Source organism: Elephas maximus, chromosome 25 (genome assembly GCF_024166365.1).
Source record: "Elephas maximus indicus isolate mEleMax1 chromosome 25, mEleMax1 primary haplotype, whole genome shotgun sequence".
In the NCBI taxonomy this organism is placed as follows: Eukaryota; Metazoa; Chordata; class Mammalia; order Proboscidea; family Elephantidae; genus Elephas; species Elephas maximus.
In genome coordinates, this window is record NC_064843.1 from 39,627,496 (window position 1) to 39,644,956 (window position 17,461).

At 40.5% G+C, this 17,461-nt stretch overlaps 1 protein-coding gene across 1 annotated transcript in view; it reads left to right on the top strand.

The window, feature by feature from the left end:
- Positions 1-15,177: 15,177 nt before the first annotated feature.
- LOC126067437 (zinc finger protein 343-like) overlaps positions 15,178-17,461 on the top strand; it is a 40,567-nt gene continuing 38,283 nt past the window's right edge. Inside the window, exon 1 of the mRNA XM_049869294.1 lies at positions 15,178-15,365. The gene's annotated coding sequence lies outside the window, so the exon portion shown is untranslated. The remainder of the gene's footprint in view (positions 15,366-17,461) is intronic.

A 17,461-nucleotide genomic window follows, 5' to 3' on the forward strand; every position in this document is an offset into this window, starting at 1 on the left:
TAAAGGAAGTTTTTTCTATACATGGTGGCGGTATACATGAAGTTTGAGAAGAGTTTAGTTAAATAACAGCAGTCTTCCAACAACATGGTTTCAAATTTCAGCTTCAATTCACTACATGAAAAAAATCACTGTGAGTAATTGCATAAAGTATTAACTTCACTACTGGCTCTTCAGTTCGCAAATCACTACATAAATAACAGATGCTCATCGCGATCAGTGACCAATCATATCACTTCTTTCAAAGTCTGTCAGTTATCGATTTGTGAATCTTCTTCAGTTTATGCACAGACAGCAAAGCATGGAGGTCTCATGCCTCCATATCTCCCAGTGATGAAGCCACGTGATATTTCACAAAAATGAGTTATCAAAAGAGGGAATTTGGCCAACAAAGATTAGGGCGTAAGAAGAAAGGAAAAGCCATAGTGCCGGAAGTGAAATTCAAATCAAACATACAAGGAATTATAGGAGAAATAGTTGACCATGGAAATGTTGACGTGGATGCTGTTTGATAGACTCTAGATATGTAGCCATAGGGACTTAAGTGAGGGCAAACTTATCAACATAAGTTAAGAAAGTGGTAGCAACAAAAAAGGATGAAGATGTCCCACTGGAAGTGACACCAGCAAAAAACTTTACATTAAAAGAACTCTCAGATTTTACAACATTGTAAGTAGAAAGGATAAAACGTTGGAATTGGATCCAAACTTTGAAAGGAGTATAGTAACTCACCAAGGCCGGAGCAAGATGCTTGCTCTGTATTGTAAGTTATGCAATGAGAAGAAGGCAAGCAATGTTCAAACAACTCTTGGTAAATTTTTTATGAAGAAACAAAACATTTATTTATTTTGCTTTAGTTGAAGGTTTACAGAGCAAATCAGTTTCTTATTAAACAATTGATACACATACTGCTTTGTGACATTGGATGCCAACCCCTCAATGTGTCAACACAGTCCCGTTCTCAAATTTGGGTTCCCAGTTTTCGTTCATCTAGCTTTCCTGTTCCTTCCTGCCTTCTCATCCTTGCTCCTGGTCCGGTGTGCCCATTTAGTCTTGTATACATGGTTGAGCTACATGCATAATTGTTTGTTTTATAGGACTGTCCTATCTTTGACTGAAAGGTGAACCCCAGGAATGACTGCAGTACTGAATTAAAATGGTGTCTGGGGGCCATACTCTCAGGGTTCCTCCAGTCTCTGTCAGACCAGTAAGTCTGATCTTTTTCTGTGAGTTTGAATTCTGTTCTACATTTTTCTTCCACTCTGTTCAGCAACCTCTATTGTGATCCTTGTCAGAGCAGTTGGTGGCGGTAGCTGGGCACCATCTAGTTGTGCTGCATTCAGCCTGGAGGAGGCTGTGGTAGTTGTGGTCTATTAGTCCTTTGGACTGATCTTTCCCTTGTGTCTATGGTTTTCTTCATTTTCCCTTGCTTCAGATGGGGTGAAACCTGTGGAGTACGTTAGATGGCTGCCCTCAAGCTTTTAAGTCCCCAGATGCTACTCATTAAAACAGGATGTAGAATATTTTCTTTATAAATTATGTTATGCTAATTGAGCTAGATGTCCCCCAAGACCATGGTCCCCAGTCCTCAACCCAGTTATTCCATCCTTAGGAAGTTTGGATGTGTCTATGAAGCTTCTATGACTTTGCCTTGGTAAAGTTGCACTGTTTTCTCCAGTATTATGTAGTCTTACCCTTCACCAAAGTTACCACTCATCTATTGTCTAGTTAGTGTTTTTCCCTCCCTCCCTTTACTTCCCTCGTAACTATCAAAGATTGTTTCTTTCTGTGGATAAACCTTTCATGAGGTTTTATAATAGTCATCTCACTATTTTTTGTGATTGACTTATTTCACTCAGCATGATGCCCTCAAGATTCATCCATGCTGTAAGATGTTTCTCAGGTTTATCATTGTTTTTTATAGTTGTGTAGCATTCCGTTTTGGGCATGTACCATAGTTTGTTTATCCATTCATCTGTTGATGGTCACTGTGATGGATTGAATTGTGTCCCCCCAAAATATCTGTCAACTTGGCTAGGCCCTGATTTCCAGTATTGTGAGATTGTCAACCATTTTTTCATCTGATGTGGTTTTCCTATGTGTTGTAAATCCTATCTCTATGATGTTGAGGAGATGGGATTAGCAGCAGTTATATTAATGAGGCAGGACTCAATCTACAAGATTGGGTTGTGTCTTGAGCCAATCTCTTTTGAGATATAAAAGAGAGAAGGGAGCAGACAGACATGGGAACCTCATACCACCAAGAAAGCAGCACTGGGAGCAGAGCACATCCTTTGGATCCGGGATCCCTGCACCCGAGAAGCTTCTACTCCAGTGGAAGATTGATGACCAGGATCTTCCTCTAGATCTGACAGAGAAAGCCTTCCTCTGGAGCCGACACCCTGAATTTGGACTTCTAGCCTACTAGACTGTGAGAAAATAAACTTGTTTGTTGAAGCCATCCACTTGTGATATTTCTGTTACAGTAGCACTAGATAACTAAAACAGGAACTCATGTTGTTTCCATCTTTTTGCTACTGTGAAAAATGCCGCAGTGAACATAGGTGTGCATATGTCTATTTGTGTGGTGGCTCTTATTTCTCCAGGATGTATTCCTAGGAGCGGGATTGCTGGATCATATGGTATTTCTATTTCTAGCTTTCTAAGGAAGCGCCATACAATTTTCCAAAATGGTTGTACCATTTTGCATTCCCACCAGCAGCGCAGAAGAATTCCAGTCTCCTCGCAGCCTCTCCAGTATTTGTTTTTTTTATTTGTGCCAGTTATATCAGGATGAGTTAGTATTTCATTGTAGGTTTGACTTCCATTTCTCTAGTGTCTAGTTATGGCTAGCACTTTCTCACGTGTCTGTTAGCCACCTGAATGTCTGTCTTCTTTGGTGAAGTGTATGTTTGTATCCTTTCTCCATTTTTAATTGGATTATTTGTCTTTTTGTTGTAGAGGTGCTAGATTTTCCTATACATTTTAGAGTTTATACCTTTGCCAGATATGTCACAGCCAAAATTTTTTTCCCAGTCTGTAGACTCTCTTTCTACTCTTTTGCTGAAATCTTTTGATAAGAATAAATGTTTAATTTTTAGAAGATCTCAGTTATCTAGCTTATCTTCTGGTATTTGTGTATTGTTAGTTATGATTTGTATCCTACTTATGCCATGTACTAGGGCCCCTAGAATTTACCCTATTTCTTCTTTAAAAAAAAATTTTATTTTTATTTATGATCTTTATAGTTTTTGGTTTTATATTTAGGTCTTTGATCCATTTTGACTTAGTTTTTGTTTATGGTGTGAGGTATGGAACCTGCTTCATTTTTTTACAGATGGACATCCAATTTTGCCAGCAATGTTTGTTAAAAAGGCTGTCTTTTCTCCATTTAATGGATTTTGGGGCTTTGTTGAACGTCAGGTGACCACAGGTGGGTGGATTTACATCTGGGTTCTTGATTCTGTTGCATTGGTCAATGCGTCTGTCATTGCACCAGTGCCAGGCTGTTTGACTATGGTAGGTGTATAGTTGGTTCTGAGGTCATGTAGTGCCAGAGCTCTTACTTCATTCTTCTTCTTCAATAGTGCTTTACTTATCCAGGGCCTCTTTCCTTTCCATGTAAAGTTAATGATTAGTTTTTCCATCTCATTAAAGAAGGCTATTGGTATGTGGACTGGGATTGTATTGTATTTGTAGACTGCTTTGGGTAGAATTGACATTTTCACAATGTTAAGTCTACTTATCCATGAACATGGTATGTTTTTTCATTTCTGTAGGTCTCTTTTGGTTTCTTGCAAAAGTGTTTTGTAGTTTTCTTTCTATAGGTCTTCTACATCCCTGGTTAGATTTATTCCTAAGTATTTTATTTTTTTAGGGGGCTATTATAAATGGTATTACTTTCCTGCTTTGCTTTTTGTAGTTCTCTTTATTGGTGTGTAGGAACCCAATTGATTTTTGAATGTTTATCTTGTACCTTGCTACTCTGCTGAATCTTTCTATTAGTTCCAGTAGTTTTCTTGTGGAGTCTTTGGGGTTCTCTATATATACTGTCATGTAATCTGCAAATAGGGATAGTTTTACTTCTTCGTTAACAATTTAGATGCCCTTCATTTCTTTTTCTTGCCTTATTGCTCTAGCTAGGACTTCCAGCACATGTTAAATAGGAGTAGTGATAAAGGGCATAATTGTCTTGTTCCTGTACTCAGGGAGAATGTTTTCAGCCTCTCTCCATTGAGAATGTTTGCTGTTTTGTATAGATGCCCTTTATTATGCTGAGAAATTTCCCTTCCACTCCTATTTTATTGAGAATTTTTTATCAGGAATGGGTGTTGGACTTTATCAAATGCCTTTTCTGAGTTGATTGAGATGATCATGTGATTCATTTGTTTTATTTATGTGGTGGATTACATTGATTGATTTCCTAATGCTGAACCATCCTTGCATACCTGGTATGAATCCCACTTGATCGGAATTTTTTTTTTATAATGCTGAATTCTATTGGCTAGAATTTTGTTGAGAATTTTTGCATCTATATTCATGAGAGATATTGGGCTGTAATTTTCTTTTTTTGTGATATCTTTGCCTGGTTTTGGTATCAGGGTTATGCTGGTTTCATAGAACATACTTGGAAGTATCCCATCCATTTCTGTGTTCTGAAATAGTTTGAGTAGTACTCGTGTAAGCTTTTCTCTGAATGTTTGGTAGAATTCTCCAGTGAAGCCATCTTGGCCATGATTTTTTTTTGTTGGGGGCTTTTTTTTATTATGTTTTCAATCTCTTCTGTTGTTATGGGTCTGTTCAGATTTTCTACCTCAGTTTGTGTTAGTTTAGGTAAGTACTGTGTTTCTAGAAATCGGTCGGAGTATGGTTTTTTATTTCAGTTGTGTCTGTCGTAATGTCTCCCATTTCATTTATTTGAGTGATTTGTTTCCTCTCTTGCTTTTCTTTCATCAATTTGACCAATGATTTGTCAATTTTGTTGATCTTTTCAAAGAATCAGCTTTTGGTTTTGTTCACTGTATTGTTTTTCTATACTCTATTTCTGCTCTGATCTTTATTGTTTCTTTTCTTCTGGTGGCTATGGGTTTCTTTTGCTGTTCTCTTTCTATTCGCTCGAGTTGTATAGCTAATGTTTTCATTTTGTCCCTTCTTTTTTGATTTGTGCATCTATAGCTATAAATTGACCTCTGGGCACTGCCTTTGTTGTGTCCCAAATGTTTTGGTATGGTGTGCTTTCATTCTGTTTTGATTCTAGGAATTTTTTTGATCCATCTTTGATTTTGTCTATTATCCATTGGGTTTTAAGCAAGGAGTTATTCAGTTTCCATGTGTTTGATTTTTTTCTTTTGCTCTTTCTGTTATTAATTTCTACTTTGATGGTGTTGTGATCAGAGAAGATGCTTCATATTATCCCAGTGTTTTGGATTTTGTTGAGGGTTGCTTTGTGGTCTAAGATGTGGTCTATTCTGGAAAACATCCCATGTGCATTGGAAAAGAATGTGTACTTTCCAGCTTTTAGGTGGAGTGTTCAAGGTATGTCTATGAGGTCAAGTTGGTTGATTGTGGCCTTTAGATCTTCTGTATCTTTTTTGAGTTTCTTTCTAGATATTCTGTACTTTACTGCCAATTTCTCTTTTCAGTGCTGTTAGAGTTTGTTTTATGTATTTTGGAACCCTGTCATGGGGTGTATAGATATTTATTATGGTTATGTGTTTATGGTGGATTGTTCATTTAATCATTATTCCATGCCCTTCTTTGTCTTTTATGGTGAATTTTGTTTTAAAGTCTAATTTATCTGAGATTACTATTGCCACTCCTGCTCTTTTTTGGTTGCTGTTTGCTTGATATATTTTTTTCCATCCTTTGATTTTTAATATGTTTATGTCCGTGTTTCTAAGGTATGTCTCTTATAGACAGCATATTGATGGCCTCTCCTTTTTTAATCTATTCTGTCACTCCCTCTCTTTATGGGTGCATTTAAGCCATTTACATTTGGTGTGATTATTGCTAGGTGTGAGTTTATTGCTGTCATTTTGTAGTGCTTTTTTTTGGTGGTGCTGACATTTTCTTTGTTCCCCTTATGCTGAATTTCTTTTGTTTGTGGATTTTTTTCATACTTCTTTTGTTTTTGTAGATTTTGTGTTTACTGAGAATTTTTCTTTTCATGAGTAGTTTTGTTAACTTTCTTTGTAGTTTCCTTGAAATTTACCACTATCTTCCTAAGTTTAAACTGATCTTTTGTTACTTGATATCATCTTGACTTCCTCTCCATTTGAAAATTCTGTACCTACACTGTTTATTCCCTCTTTTATTTTTTTGACGTTGTTATCATTTACAGATTAACCTCTCTGGGTCTCTGTTGTACATCTTTCACTATCATTTTATCGGTCAGAGTTCATTACCTAGGTCAGTATCTGGCTGACACTGTCCTGTGTCCTAGATTCAGGTTGTTGTCTTTGTTGTTTTTTCTCTAACTGAAGGACTCTCTTTAATAATTCTTGTAAGTTTGGTTTGGTTTTACATATTCCCTTAATTTCTGTTTATCTGGAAACATCCTAATTTCACCATCATATGTGAGTGAGAATTTTGCAGAATATATTATTCTTGGTTAACATTTTTTTTCTTTCAAGGTTATATATATATCATCCCATTGCTTTCTGGCCTGCATGGTTTCTGCTGAGTAATCAGAGCTGTCTTATTGTTTCCCCTTTGTATGTGACTTTTCATTTTTCTCGAGATGCTCTCAGGTTTCTTTTTTGTCTTTTGTTTTGGTAGGTGTGATTATGATATGTCTTGGTGACTTTCTTTTGGGGTCTATCCTATATGGGGTTTGTTGAGCTTCTTGGTTGGTCAGCTTTTCATCTTTCATGATATTAGGGAAGTTTCTTTTGTCAGCAAATCTTCAATGATCCTCTCTCTGTTTTCCTTTTTCTCCCCCTGTTCTGGAACTCTGATCACACGCAAATTTTTGTTCTCGATTGTATCTCGCATCATTCTCAGATTTTCTTCATTCTTTGTTCTGATTTTTTCCTGCAAGTTGTAGCCAAGGATTTGTCTTCAGTTTCACTGATCCTATCTTCCATTGTCTCAAATTTGCTCCTAAAACCTTCTATTTCACTCTCCTTTTCTGAAATCTTTTTGTTTATCTTTTGGATTTCTAATTGCTGGTTTTGTATGATTTCTAGTTGTTTATTTATTTTGACATTTTGTTCCTATGTTATTTTCCTGAATTCTTCCATTGTTTTGTCAGTGCTTTCCCTGATTTTATCTGTATTTTCCATGATTTTGCCTATTTTTTCCTTGTTTTTTTCTGTGCTTTCCTTCACCTCTTTTCTAATCTCTTGGAAAGCCCTGAATATTAGTCTTTAGAATTCCCTATCAGGTAGTTCCAGTGCCTTTTCTTCTACTGGAAGGTCATCTGGTGTTGTATTTTGGTCACTTACTGGAGCCATCCTGTCAGTTTTTTTTTTTTTAAATATAAGTTTTGATATTGTCTGCTGTCCATGGGGCATTCAGGAATTATTTTCTTCATTTATTGATTATAGATTTATTTGTTTCATCCTGCTTTTTTGTTTTATTTGGTTATGTCTGGGCAGGCAGTCTGAATGTGTTTTGTTGCTTGCTTGTCTGTAGGTATACTTCTCACCACCTTATTCAGGTGGGTGGGGCCAGTTGTTCAGCTATGGTGCAGCAAGGCAGGTCCAGTGGGGATGAGGGAAGGGACAGGGATGAGTTCTTTGTGGGACAAACTGGGGCTGGTAAGGCGGGGCTGGGGAGCAGTGTGGGGCAGGGTCCAGGGGCTCAGGGGTCTGCACTGGTGCTGCTTGGGTGTAGAGCTTTTTGGGTTTACCCTGCCTGGGGGTCTATGAGCTTTTTCAACTTGTAGATTCATGTCCTTCATCATATTGGGGAAATTTTTTGGCATTATTTCTTCAAATATTCTTTCTGTCCTTTTTCCTCTCTCATCTCCTTCTGGAATTCCCATGATGCATATATTCAGTCTCTATTGTTGTCCTACAATACCATTAAAGTCTGCTCAGCCTTCTTGAGGCTCCATTTTTATTGCTTTTCAGTTTCTGTAATTTTGACAAGCTTATCTTCTAATTCGCTGATGATTTCTTCCACCTGATTAAATCTGTTGTTAAATCCTTCCATTGTGTTTCTCATTTCAGTTGATATTCTTTTCAGTTGCTGTATTTCTGGTTGTTTTCTTTTTATGTCTTTTTTTTAGGTCCTTAATTTGTTCTTGCATTGTTTTTCTTTTAGATCTTTGTCTATGTTTTTGCTTAACTCTTCAATTATGTTTAACATTGTTGTTTTCCTCCATTGTTTTCAATATTTGGTATTCCATAAATGTACTTTCACTCCTTCATCATATTCATTTGGATGAGCCTTTGCTTCTCTTTTGTTTATGTGTCTCAAGATTTGTTGTTGGGGCATTGTAATTTTATAAGATGTTGACTTTCTCAGTGCCTCCACTATTTGGTGGTTTTGCCCACACTAATTTCTGCAAAAAAAAACCTCTTAGGCAGACAGAGTTTTTGAGCTTCGCTTACTATTTCCTCTCCCTCTCTACATAATTCCTTCTCTCTATCTAGTTTAATTAGGATTTGGAAGTTCCAGATCTTGGTTTTCAACTTTTAATGTCTCCCAAACACACCAGAGAACATGCTGTGGTTAATCTCTCCACTAGCAGGCACCACCATTCAGGGAAGATATTACATACTAATCAATCTTTCCACCAGGGGTGCAGTTCTCCCTCTCTGGTTTTTACTCCCTTCCCTTCTCTGTTTCTGCAACTACGTTTTCAGTTGGAAAGCCCACAGGCAGGAAGCCCCCTTCTGGGCTGGGTGTTGCCCTCTGATTTTGCCTGAGGCTTTCTTTCTCGCTCTCTTGGAACTGCTTATATCTGAGCTGGCATTCAAGGGAAGAACAGGCATGCTTTTTTCTGTTTAAGGAGGGGGAGGCACTGACCCTCCCCAGAAGGACTTCAGAGAGATCTCTCTAGTTAGTTTCTGAGCCCCAGTGGCCCTGTGGTGGTTACAGGAGCAGTCCCCACTTAGGTGACCTACCTTCTGGCTCCACTTTATAAATTCTTCTGTAGGAGGACCCCCAGGTAGGTCTGCCCTGTTGCCATCAGAGCCTGCTTCATAGTATGTTGCCTGTGGGTGTAGCCTCCACTCAAGAAGCCTGCTTCCTAGCACATAGCAGCCTCCATCTGCAGTCCTCAGCACTGATTGCAAAGGGGAGCAGACAGACCCAAACTGACCCCCAAGGAGTTCTGCCCCATTGGTTTCAGAAGCCTGCACTACGGGGTGCACAGAGTGGGAGGTAGAGTGCTTATTATAGGAGCAGACTCATACTGTAGAAGTTTGCAATAACCTGGCAACAAATAGTTACTGGGTGGGAGAGGTCATGCTTCAATCAGATTCCCACAAAGGTTTGGTTTGTTGCCATCAGCACCCCCTCCCCAGTAGATTGTTGGTTGTGAGTGCAGCCTCCATTCAAGGCACCTGCTTCCTAGCATGCAGCAGCCTCAGTCAGAAGTCCTCAGCACTGAAAGAAGTGGTGGCAGACTAACCTGAATTAACACCTGGGGAGATCTGTCTTGCTGATTTCAGAGGCCTAAACTATGGGATGTGCTGGGAGGCAGGTAGAGTGCTGACTATGGGAGCAGACTCCACTGCACAGTACTTTCTGTAGCAATTCACAGCAGCTTTGGTGGGGGAGGGACTGTCACACTCTGAACGGACCCCCAAGGATGTCTTCCTTGTTCCAGTTGGACCCCCTCCATAGTATGATCTCTATGGGTGTAGCCTGTACTCAAGATGCCTGCTTCCTAGCACTCAGCAGCCACAGTCGGCAGTCCTCAGCACCAACCAGAAGGGGAGCAAACAGATCTGAACTCACCCCCAGGGATGTTTGTCATGTTGGTTATAGCAGCTTGAGTTATGGGTTACATAGGGAAGCAAGTAGAGTGTTGATTATGGGATCTGAATCCATTGCAGGGCTGCTTTTGTAGCAATTTGCAGCAGCCTTGCTGCTGTCAGTGTGCAGGTGGTGGAGGTGCTGGCATGTTCCAAACAGACACCTGCAGACGTCTGCCCCATTGCTTTTAGAGCAGAAGCTTAGGGTACTGTCTCTTCGTAGAGGCAAAGGGCTTGGTGATTAGGGAAGTAGACTCTTGCTGGGGCCACTTCTTAGCACACAGCAGCCACCAGACTGTGTGGCTGGGCGGAGGGGCAGAGGTGGTGGGAGAAGCACTTTTCCTACCGTAGGAGACTTCTTTTGATTAATTGATTCTTGCCTGTCTGCAGTTCCCTGCTGCTTTTCTCTGCTCCCCAATTCAGAGTACCTCAAAGACAAGCACCATTTCCTTGTTGTTGTTTTTTTTTTGTGTGTGTGTGTATGTGTGTGTTTGTGGGAGTGGGTCGAAACAATGGTTTGTTCATGCTGCCATCTTCCCAAAATCCCACTGGGTTTTTAATGGATGAATTTTTGGAAGTAGATTGCCAGAGTTTTCTTCCAAGGCACATCTGGTTGTACACAAATCTCCACCCCTTTGGTTAGCATTGGAGTACATCAACTGTTTGCACAACCCAGGAACTGCCTTAATCTGTTAAAAACTGAAAAAAACAAACCTGTTGCCTTTGAGTCGATTCCGAGTCATAGGGACCCTATAGGACAGAGTAGAACTACCCCACGGAGTTTCCAAGGAGTGGCTGGCAGATTCAAACTGCTGATCTTCTGGTTAGCAGCCGAGCCCTTATCCACTGAGCCACCAGGTGAGAAGTAATTCTGCTGCTACCCCTGCAAGAGTCCTTTGGGATTTGAGTAAGATTATGTGTCTATAACCCAAACACCTTCAAGCCCTGAGGATTGAGGAGGGATATCTATGTTACCCTGACCACTCTGCACCTCAGTCTCTGTGCTCACAGCTCAATGCTCAGGCCTGTAGCACCTCTTGGCCCCACTTTACCATTGCATGGACCAGCTTCTTTCATCCTGTTCCTCTCTACACTTGCTGCAAAGCTCATTAGTGTGTGTTACTGCTTTACTGAGGTATGGTCACATGGTGGTAGGGAGGTCACACTCACCTGTTGGCTGCTCCACTTCTGGCCTCTGCTGTGTTCTTTTGGTTCCATTCGACTTTATGAAGGGAATGGCTTCTACTCCTACACGCCACAGAGCAGCACCAAGCCCATGCTGTGGTGTATAATCAGTCACTGTACACAGTTTGCAAATAACGTAGTGGGGTTGTAGCAGAGTCCAGGGTAGGAAATCCGAAACAATGTACAACTAACAGCTTACCCTGTCTGTTTTGAATTCTACCTGTTGCTAGATCTCACTTTTCCTAGCCGATACCACTCATAAACTAGAATGTCTGGGTATTGAAGTACACAATTTGGGGTGGAGAGAAAGATCTTTATTGGGTGGGAGGTTCACATCTTCAGCCTCTCCAAAGAGTCAAATTTGAATCTTCTAAAGGAGTGAGAATTTTTTTTTTTTTAAAGGAGTGAGGGAGAGGATTTAGGGTTTAATTAATCTTATTTTTTTTATAAATAACAGCTTTATTGTGGCTTACTCCACACATAATAAAAGTTACCCTATTATGTATAATTCAGTGATTTTTAGTATATTTACAGAGTCGTGCACATTGCTGTTGTTGTTAGTTGTTGTAGAGTCAGCCTCCAACTCAAGGTGACCATAGGCACATGATTGTGATCCATAGTGTTTTCCTTGCTGATTTTTGAAAGTAGATTGCCAGATCTTTCTTCCTAGTCTGTTTTAGTCTAGAAGCTCGACTGAAACCTGTTCAGCATCATAGCAACATGCAATCCTTCACTGACAGATGGGTGGTGGCAGATGGGTTGTTCGAGGAGCATTGACTAGGAATTGATTCTGGGTTTCCCACATGGCAGGTGAGAATTCTATCACCGAAATACCACTGCCCTCTGTGCCATTGTTGTTATTATTTGCCTTTGAGTTGATTCCACCTCATGGTGATTCCATGTGCAACCATTACCACTATCTAATTCCGGAACATTTTCTTCATTCAAAAAGAAACCTTATAAATATAAGTAGTCTCTTTCCATTCCCTACTCCCTCCCCCCTAGACTTTGTCAACCACTAATCTGCTTTCATTCTCTATGGATTTATCTATTCTGGGCATTTCATATAAATGAAGTCATATAATACACAGCCTTTGGTATATAGCTTCTTTCATTTAGTATAAGGTTTTCAATGTTCATCCATGTTGTAGCATGAATTAGTACTTCATTCTTTTTTTAATGGATGAATAATATTACATTATTTGGGTACTCCACATTTTGTTTATCCATTCATCAGTTGATGGACATTTGGGTTATTTCCACTTTTCAGCTATCATGAATAGTGCCACTATGAATATTTCGTACAAGGGTTTGTGAGAACATATGTGTATGTTTCCCAGGGCTGCCATAATAGAGTACCACAAACTGTGTGGCTTAAAACAACATTTATTCTCTCACAGTTTTGGAGTCTAGAAGTCTGAAATAAAGATGTTGGCAGGGTCATGCTGCTCCGAAGGCTCTAGGGGAGAATCCTTCCTTGACTCTTGCAGCTTCTGGTGGACCCAGGAGTTCCTTGGGTTGTGCCAGCATAACTCCAAACTCTGCTTCTGTCTTCACAGAGCCTTCTTTTCTGTTCCTGTTTACATCTTCTCCCCTTCTTATATCAGTCAGTGGATTTAGGTACCACCCTAAATTCAGGACAACTTGTTCTTGAGATCCTTAGCTAATTATTCTACAATGATCCTAATTCTAAATAAGATGACATTATGAGGTTCTGGGTGGACATGAATTTCGAGGTGACACTATTCAACTCACTATAATATGTTTTCAATTCTCTTGGGCAAAGATCTAGGAGTAGAATTGCTGGGTTACATGGTAACTCTATACCTAATGGGTTGAGGAACCACCAAAATGTTTTCCATAGTAGCTACACCATTTTGTATTCCACTAGCATTGTATAAGGGTTCCATACACTTGTTATTGTTTATCTTTTTGAATAAAAGACATTCTAGTGGGTGTGAAGTGGTATCTAATTGTAATTTTGAGTATCTTCATATGCTTATTGGTCAGTTTTTTTTTTTTGGAGAAATGTCAATTCAAATTCTTTGCCCATTTTTAATTGGGGTATTTGCTTTTTAATATTTACATTGTAAGATTCCTTTATATATTCTAGATACTAGTCCCTTATCAGATATATGATTTTCAAATATTTTCTCACACGCAGTGGATTATCTTTTCACTTTCTGTATAGTGTCCTTTGAAGCACAAAAGTTTTTAATGAAGTCTAATTTATCTATTTTTTCTTTTGTTGCTTATGCTTTGGTGTCATACATAAGAATCCATTGCCTAATTAAGGTCACAAAGATTTAACCCTATATTTTCTTCTAAGAGCTTTACCCTTTTAGCTTTTACATTTAGGTCTGTGATTCATTTTGAATTGATATTTGTATACGATGTGAGGTAAGGGGTTCGATTTCATTTGTTCGAACCACAACCACAATCAGGATACAGAACAGTTCCATCAGCTCAAAAATCTTTCTTTCGCAATCCCTTTGTAGTAATACCTTGCCACTCTCCCTGGCAACCACAGATCTGTTTTCCATCACTGTAGTTTCTCTCTCTGAGAATGTTATATAAATGGAATAATACAGTATGTAGTCTCCTGAGGCTATGGAGGAAAAGGTATCTTTCCCTCTGGCAACAGGGAAAATTCAATTTAATTTTTATTTATCCTTACAATTTAAATGCCCTTTCTGTGAGCTAGATGAAAGTGTACTTGCTTTGCAGAGCCCCAATTAGTGTGTTGCAGAAGGGACCAGTGCAGCCTAATTCTCAATCAGGGTCCTAGAAAAAAGAAGTCACAGAGCCAGGATCCAACCTGTGAGTGAGGCTTCCTTTCCCCACGAGCAGGGTAACAATTTGCTATGACAAAGGGAACTTTCCAAAACAGGCTTTTGGCCTAACCTGGACTCATATCATAGGAACAAGAGTGACTCCATCTTGACCCATATATGTTCAAATTTTGCTTCTTCTAGAATGGAAATTTTTTAAAGAGACATGCTTGCCCTCATTTCTAAAAGTGTGGACTTATTTACCCTTGTTTTCAACAGATGTTACAAAAGGTACAAATTGTGATTAAGCTTAAGTGTGTATAGAAATATGCTTATAGTTAGAATAAAAAAAGTAAAAAAATAAGGTGTTGTTAAATAGAGACTTACTTAATCCAAACCCTTTCCTAAGGTTGTGTATTGCCCATTTTTTAATTAGGGTATTTGCTTTCAAGTACTGAATTGTAAGATTCCTTTATATATTCTAGATACAAGTCCCTTATCAGACACATGATTTTACACGATTTACAGTCATTTTCACTTTAATCATCCTATTTCTTCAACAAACTCTTTAGTTTTGCATTTCAACAGAGCCCACCACAATGCTGAAATCACCCAGTTAAATGCAGGTGCAGTCGTCGGGATGATCTAACCTTGCAAGAAACATGTGACTTTAGCGATCGTCCAATTCTCAGAAGACTTTCCCCTTTGACCTCCCCTCAACCATACTTGTACTTTTCCACACCTCTGTTTGGAAGTGTTTTAGCTATACTCCAGCTATATGCAGCAACGCAAGCCAACAAAGATAGCTTTAGCTGGACCACAGCTGCCTGCGGTTTTTTGCCTTTTCAAACCCCAGGGAGCCGTCTATTTTACCCTATACGGTTCACCGTCTCCTAACTTGTCTGTACCCTTAATAAAACTCTTGACTTGAAACCTCAAACAGTGTCCGAGTTTTTGTGCTTGTTCACATCTAACTTTGAGGACTTCGACAATAGGATAATGACTACACAGGCAAGCGCTGGAGTTGAGGGTAAGGGCTCAACTGAGACGTTGGGAGCCTGCTTTGCTTTCCCAGTCTATTGCCCTGTTTAAGTAAAATGAGGCTGACTACAGCGGTGCGCGGGGAGCACGATACCAGGCCTACACGGCGCTCACGGATAGTTAGTTGGGTCTCTGTTACCGAGCCTAAGTCCACAGAACTCAGCTACGCTTTGGGAGAAACACTTAGGTAAAAAACTTGCTCCGCAGCCAGCTTGCTGCGCGGCTCGTACACCCCGGCCGGAAGCGCCTTCTTACGTAATCTCGCGCACCGAGGGACGCCGTCCGGAAGTCGTCTGCGAACGCTGCGGCTTAGGCTTCTCTGGTGTGTAGTGTTTGAGGCTGACGGGCCTAACGGAAACTTCGCTCGGGAACCACTACCAGTTTTATGAATAGGCATTTGAAGGAGAGAGACTGAAGCCTGTCGCCAGTGACTACCTTGCAGGTAAATTAACCGCGCAGCTCAGAAGTAGCTCTTGTGATGGCCAGTGGAAGCCGCAGGCGGAGAGGATTCTGGGAACTGTAGTGGACCGAGCGAGGTCCTCACGGGCTCTTTAGCGTCTTTTTCCACGCGATAAGGAGGGTCAGGACAGGTTGAGCCTAGCGTAAGGGCCCGCGGTGGAGCTTGGCTGGCAGAGGAGTGGATCCGGTGGTGGGGCGGGCGCTGCGCCCTGGCGGTTCAGCGCGTAAAGGTTCTGGATGTTCCTTTTTTGGAGAAGGGGGCGCGGCTGAAGACGCGCGTTTGGGGCTAGGAAGTTGGGTAAGACACAGCCTTGAATCCTAGAGTTGCAGGGCGCTACGCGAACCTTCCGTCCCCGGGTTCTGGATGGGACGAGAGTGACCTGGAACTTCGGATTTCTTTTCTGAAGGGGGTGAGATTAGTCTGGGACAAGCAATTCCGTAGTAGAGAGGGCTGCTCCAGTGGTGCATTCCCCGGGATATTTGGGCTGTGGGATAGGGTCAGCCAGGGGCACATAGACTAACATCCCCTGTTGGTGTGGGCGCAGCTACGGTTATAATACTCCGGGGTTTTTAGATAGGGGGTGCTTACTTGGCCCTGCATTTCTGGGCCATGGTGGGAATCCAGGACTTAACGTGCATGCCAAGGTTAGTTGGTTTTTGGTAGGAGCTGGAGACATCCCAGGTGGTCATTGAGCGTGGGGTGGGGCTAGGGGAGTGGTGTTGTCTAAGGACCTGCTGTGCTTTGGTTTTTTGCTGCCCATACTCTTGTGACAAAGCTAAGGCTTTTTTTTTTTTTTTTTTGGAAAGAAAGAGGAAGTCTCCTCGTTTGAAACTTGGGAATTTGCAACCTCATGTCTGGGGATAGAGAGAGACAGTCATTAACCTCTCACATTGCCTGTTTTATTCCCAGGTACACCTCACATCGCTGCCAGTTCAGAGAGGACTGTAGAGAAGGGGACTCCTGGCTCCTGACAGACCCTTTCTCTGCGGCTAACACTTACCTTTAGCATTCTGACAGTGTCTCATCTGCTGCAGATAGTGGTTGAATTTCCTTTGCTTCTCCTTGACTTTTTGTGCCCTGCGATATCCTGTTTGAGGTTCAGAGGCTGGGCCTGTTTTAAGAAGAAGGGCCTGTACAGGGAATATTACTCAGATCAGTGCTCTCATTCAGGTTACCACCATTCTTGCCCCAGCAGCATTTCTTTCTGGCAGCTGGATTTCCAGGACTGTGCCAGCTGCTGAAAACAAAAATAATAGTTGCTGTCATTTATTGGGCAGTTGTCCTTTGCCAGACACTGTACTTTTTTATAATCACTGCGATGCTTGATTCCTTCAGCCAATTTGAAAGTTAGTAATCAAAATTCTTATTTTACAGAAGAAGTAGTAGCGCATTATAGGAGTTAATATGACTGTAACATGGCTGGCATCAGGGTTTGGAGCTTCTTCAGTTATCCACGTTCTGCTATTCTTGTTTCACGCAATGCCCCCAATCTCCATTTTTTGTTTTCCCTGCTAGAGTGTTTGGAAGAAAATCCCAGACATCACACCATTTCATAGTATGCATTTCCAACAGATAAGGACTGTTTTTTGAAAATATAACTACAATATTATTGCAGTCAACAAAATTAACATTAATTCCTTAATACCCAGTTTGTTTAGAATGTTTTCTGTTTGTCCTAAAAACATCATTTTACAGATCAATCCCTATACTTTTTCAACAGTGAAAAGCATGAGAGGTAGGAGTATCTAGAATTCAGCAAGGTGAATTCTTCTTTTCCCTTCCTTTTCTCTTGTTGCTGATCTCTGTTAATGGCTGCAACTTCCACACCTTGTCACAAACTGGAACACTGAGCCCTACTTGCATTCTTCTTCTTTCAGGTTTCCCGTCCATCTGATTAGCTTTTGAGTCCTCTCAATTCTGCCTTGACAGCTGTACCCCTTTGTTCTTCCTCTCTCTTCATCTCTACTCCAATGCTAACCATATTTTTATCTCTTCTCTACTTTTCAGTTTATCCTTCATCCTGCCTTTCAGTTGTTCCTCTGAGGTAAAAATAATTATGCCAGTCACCTACTGAACAG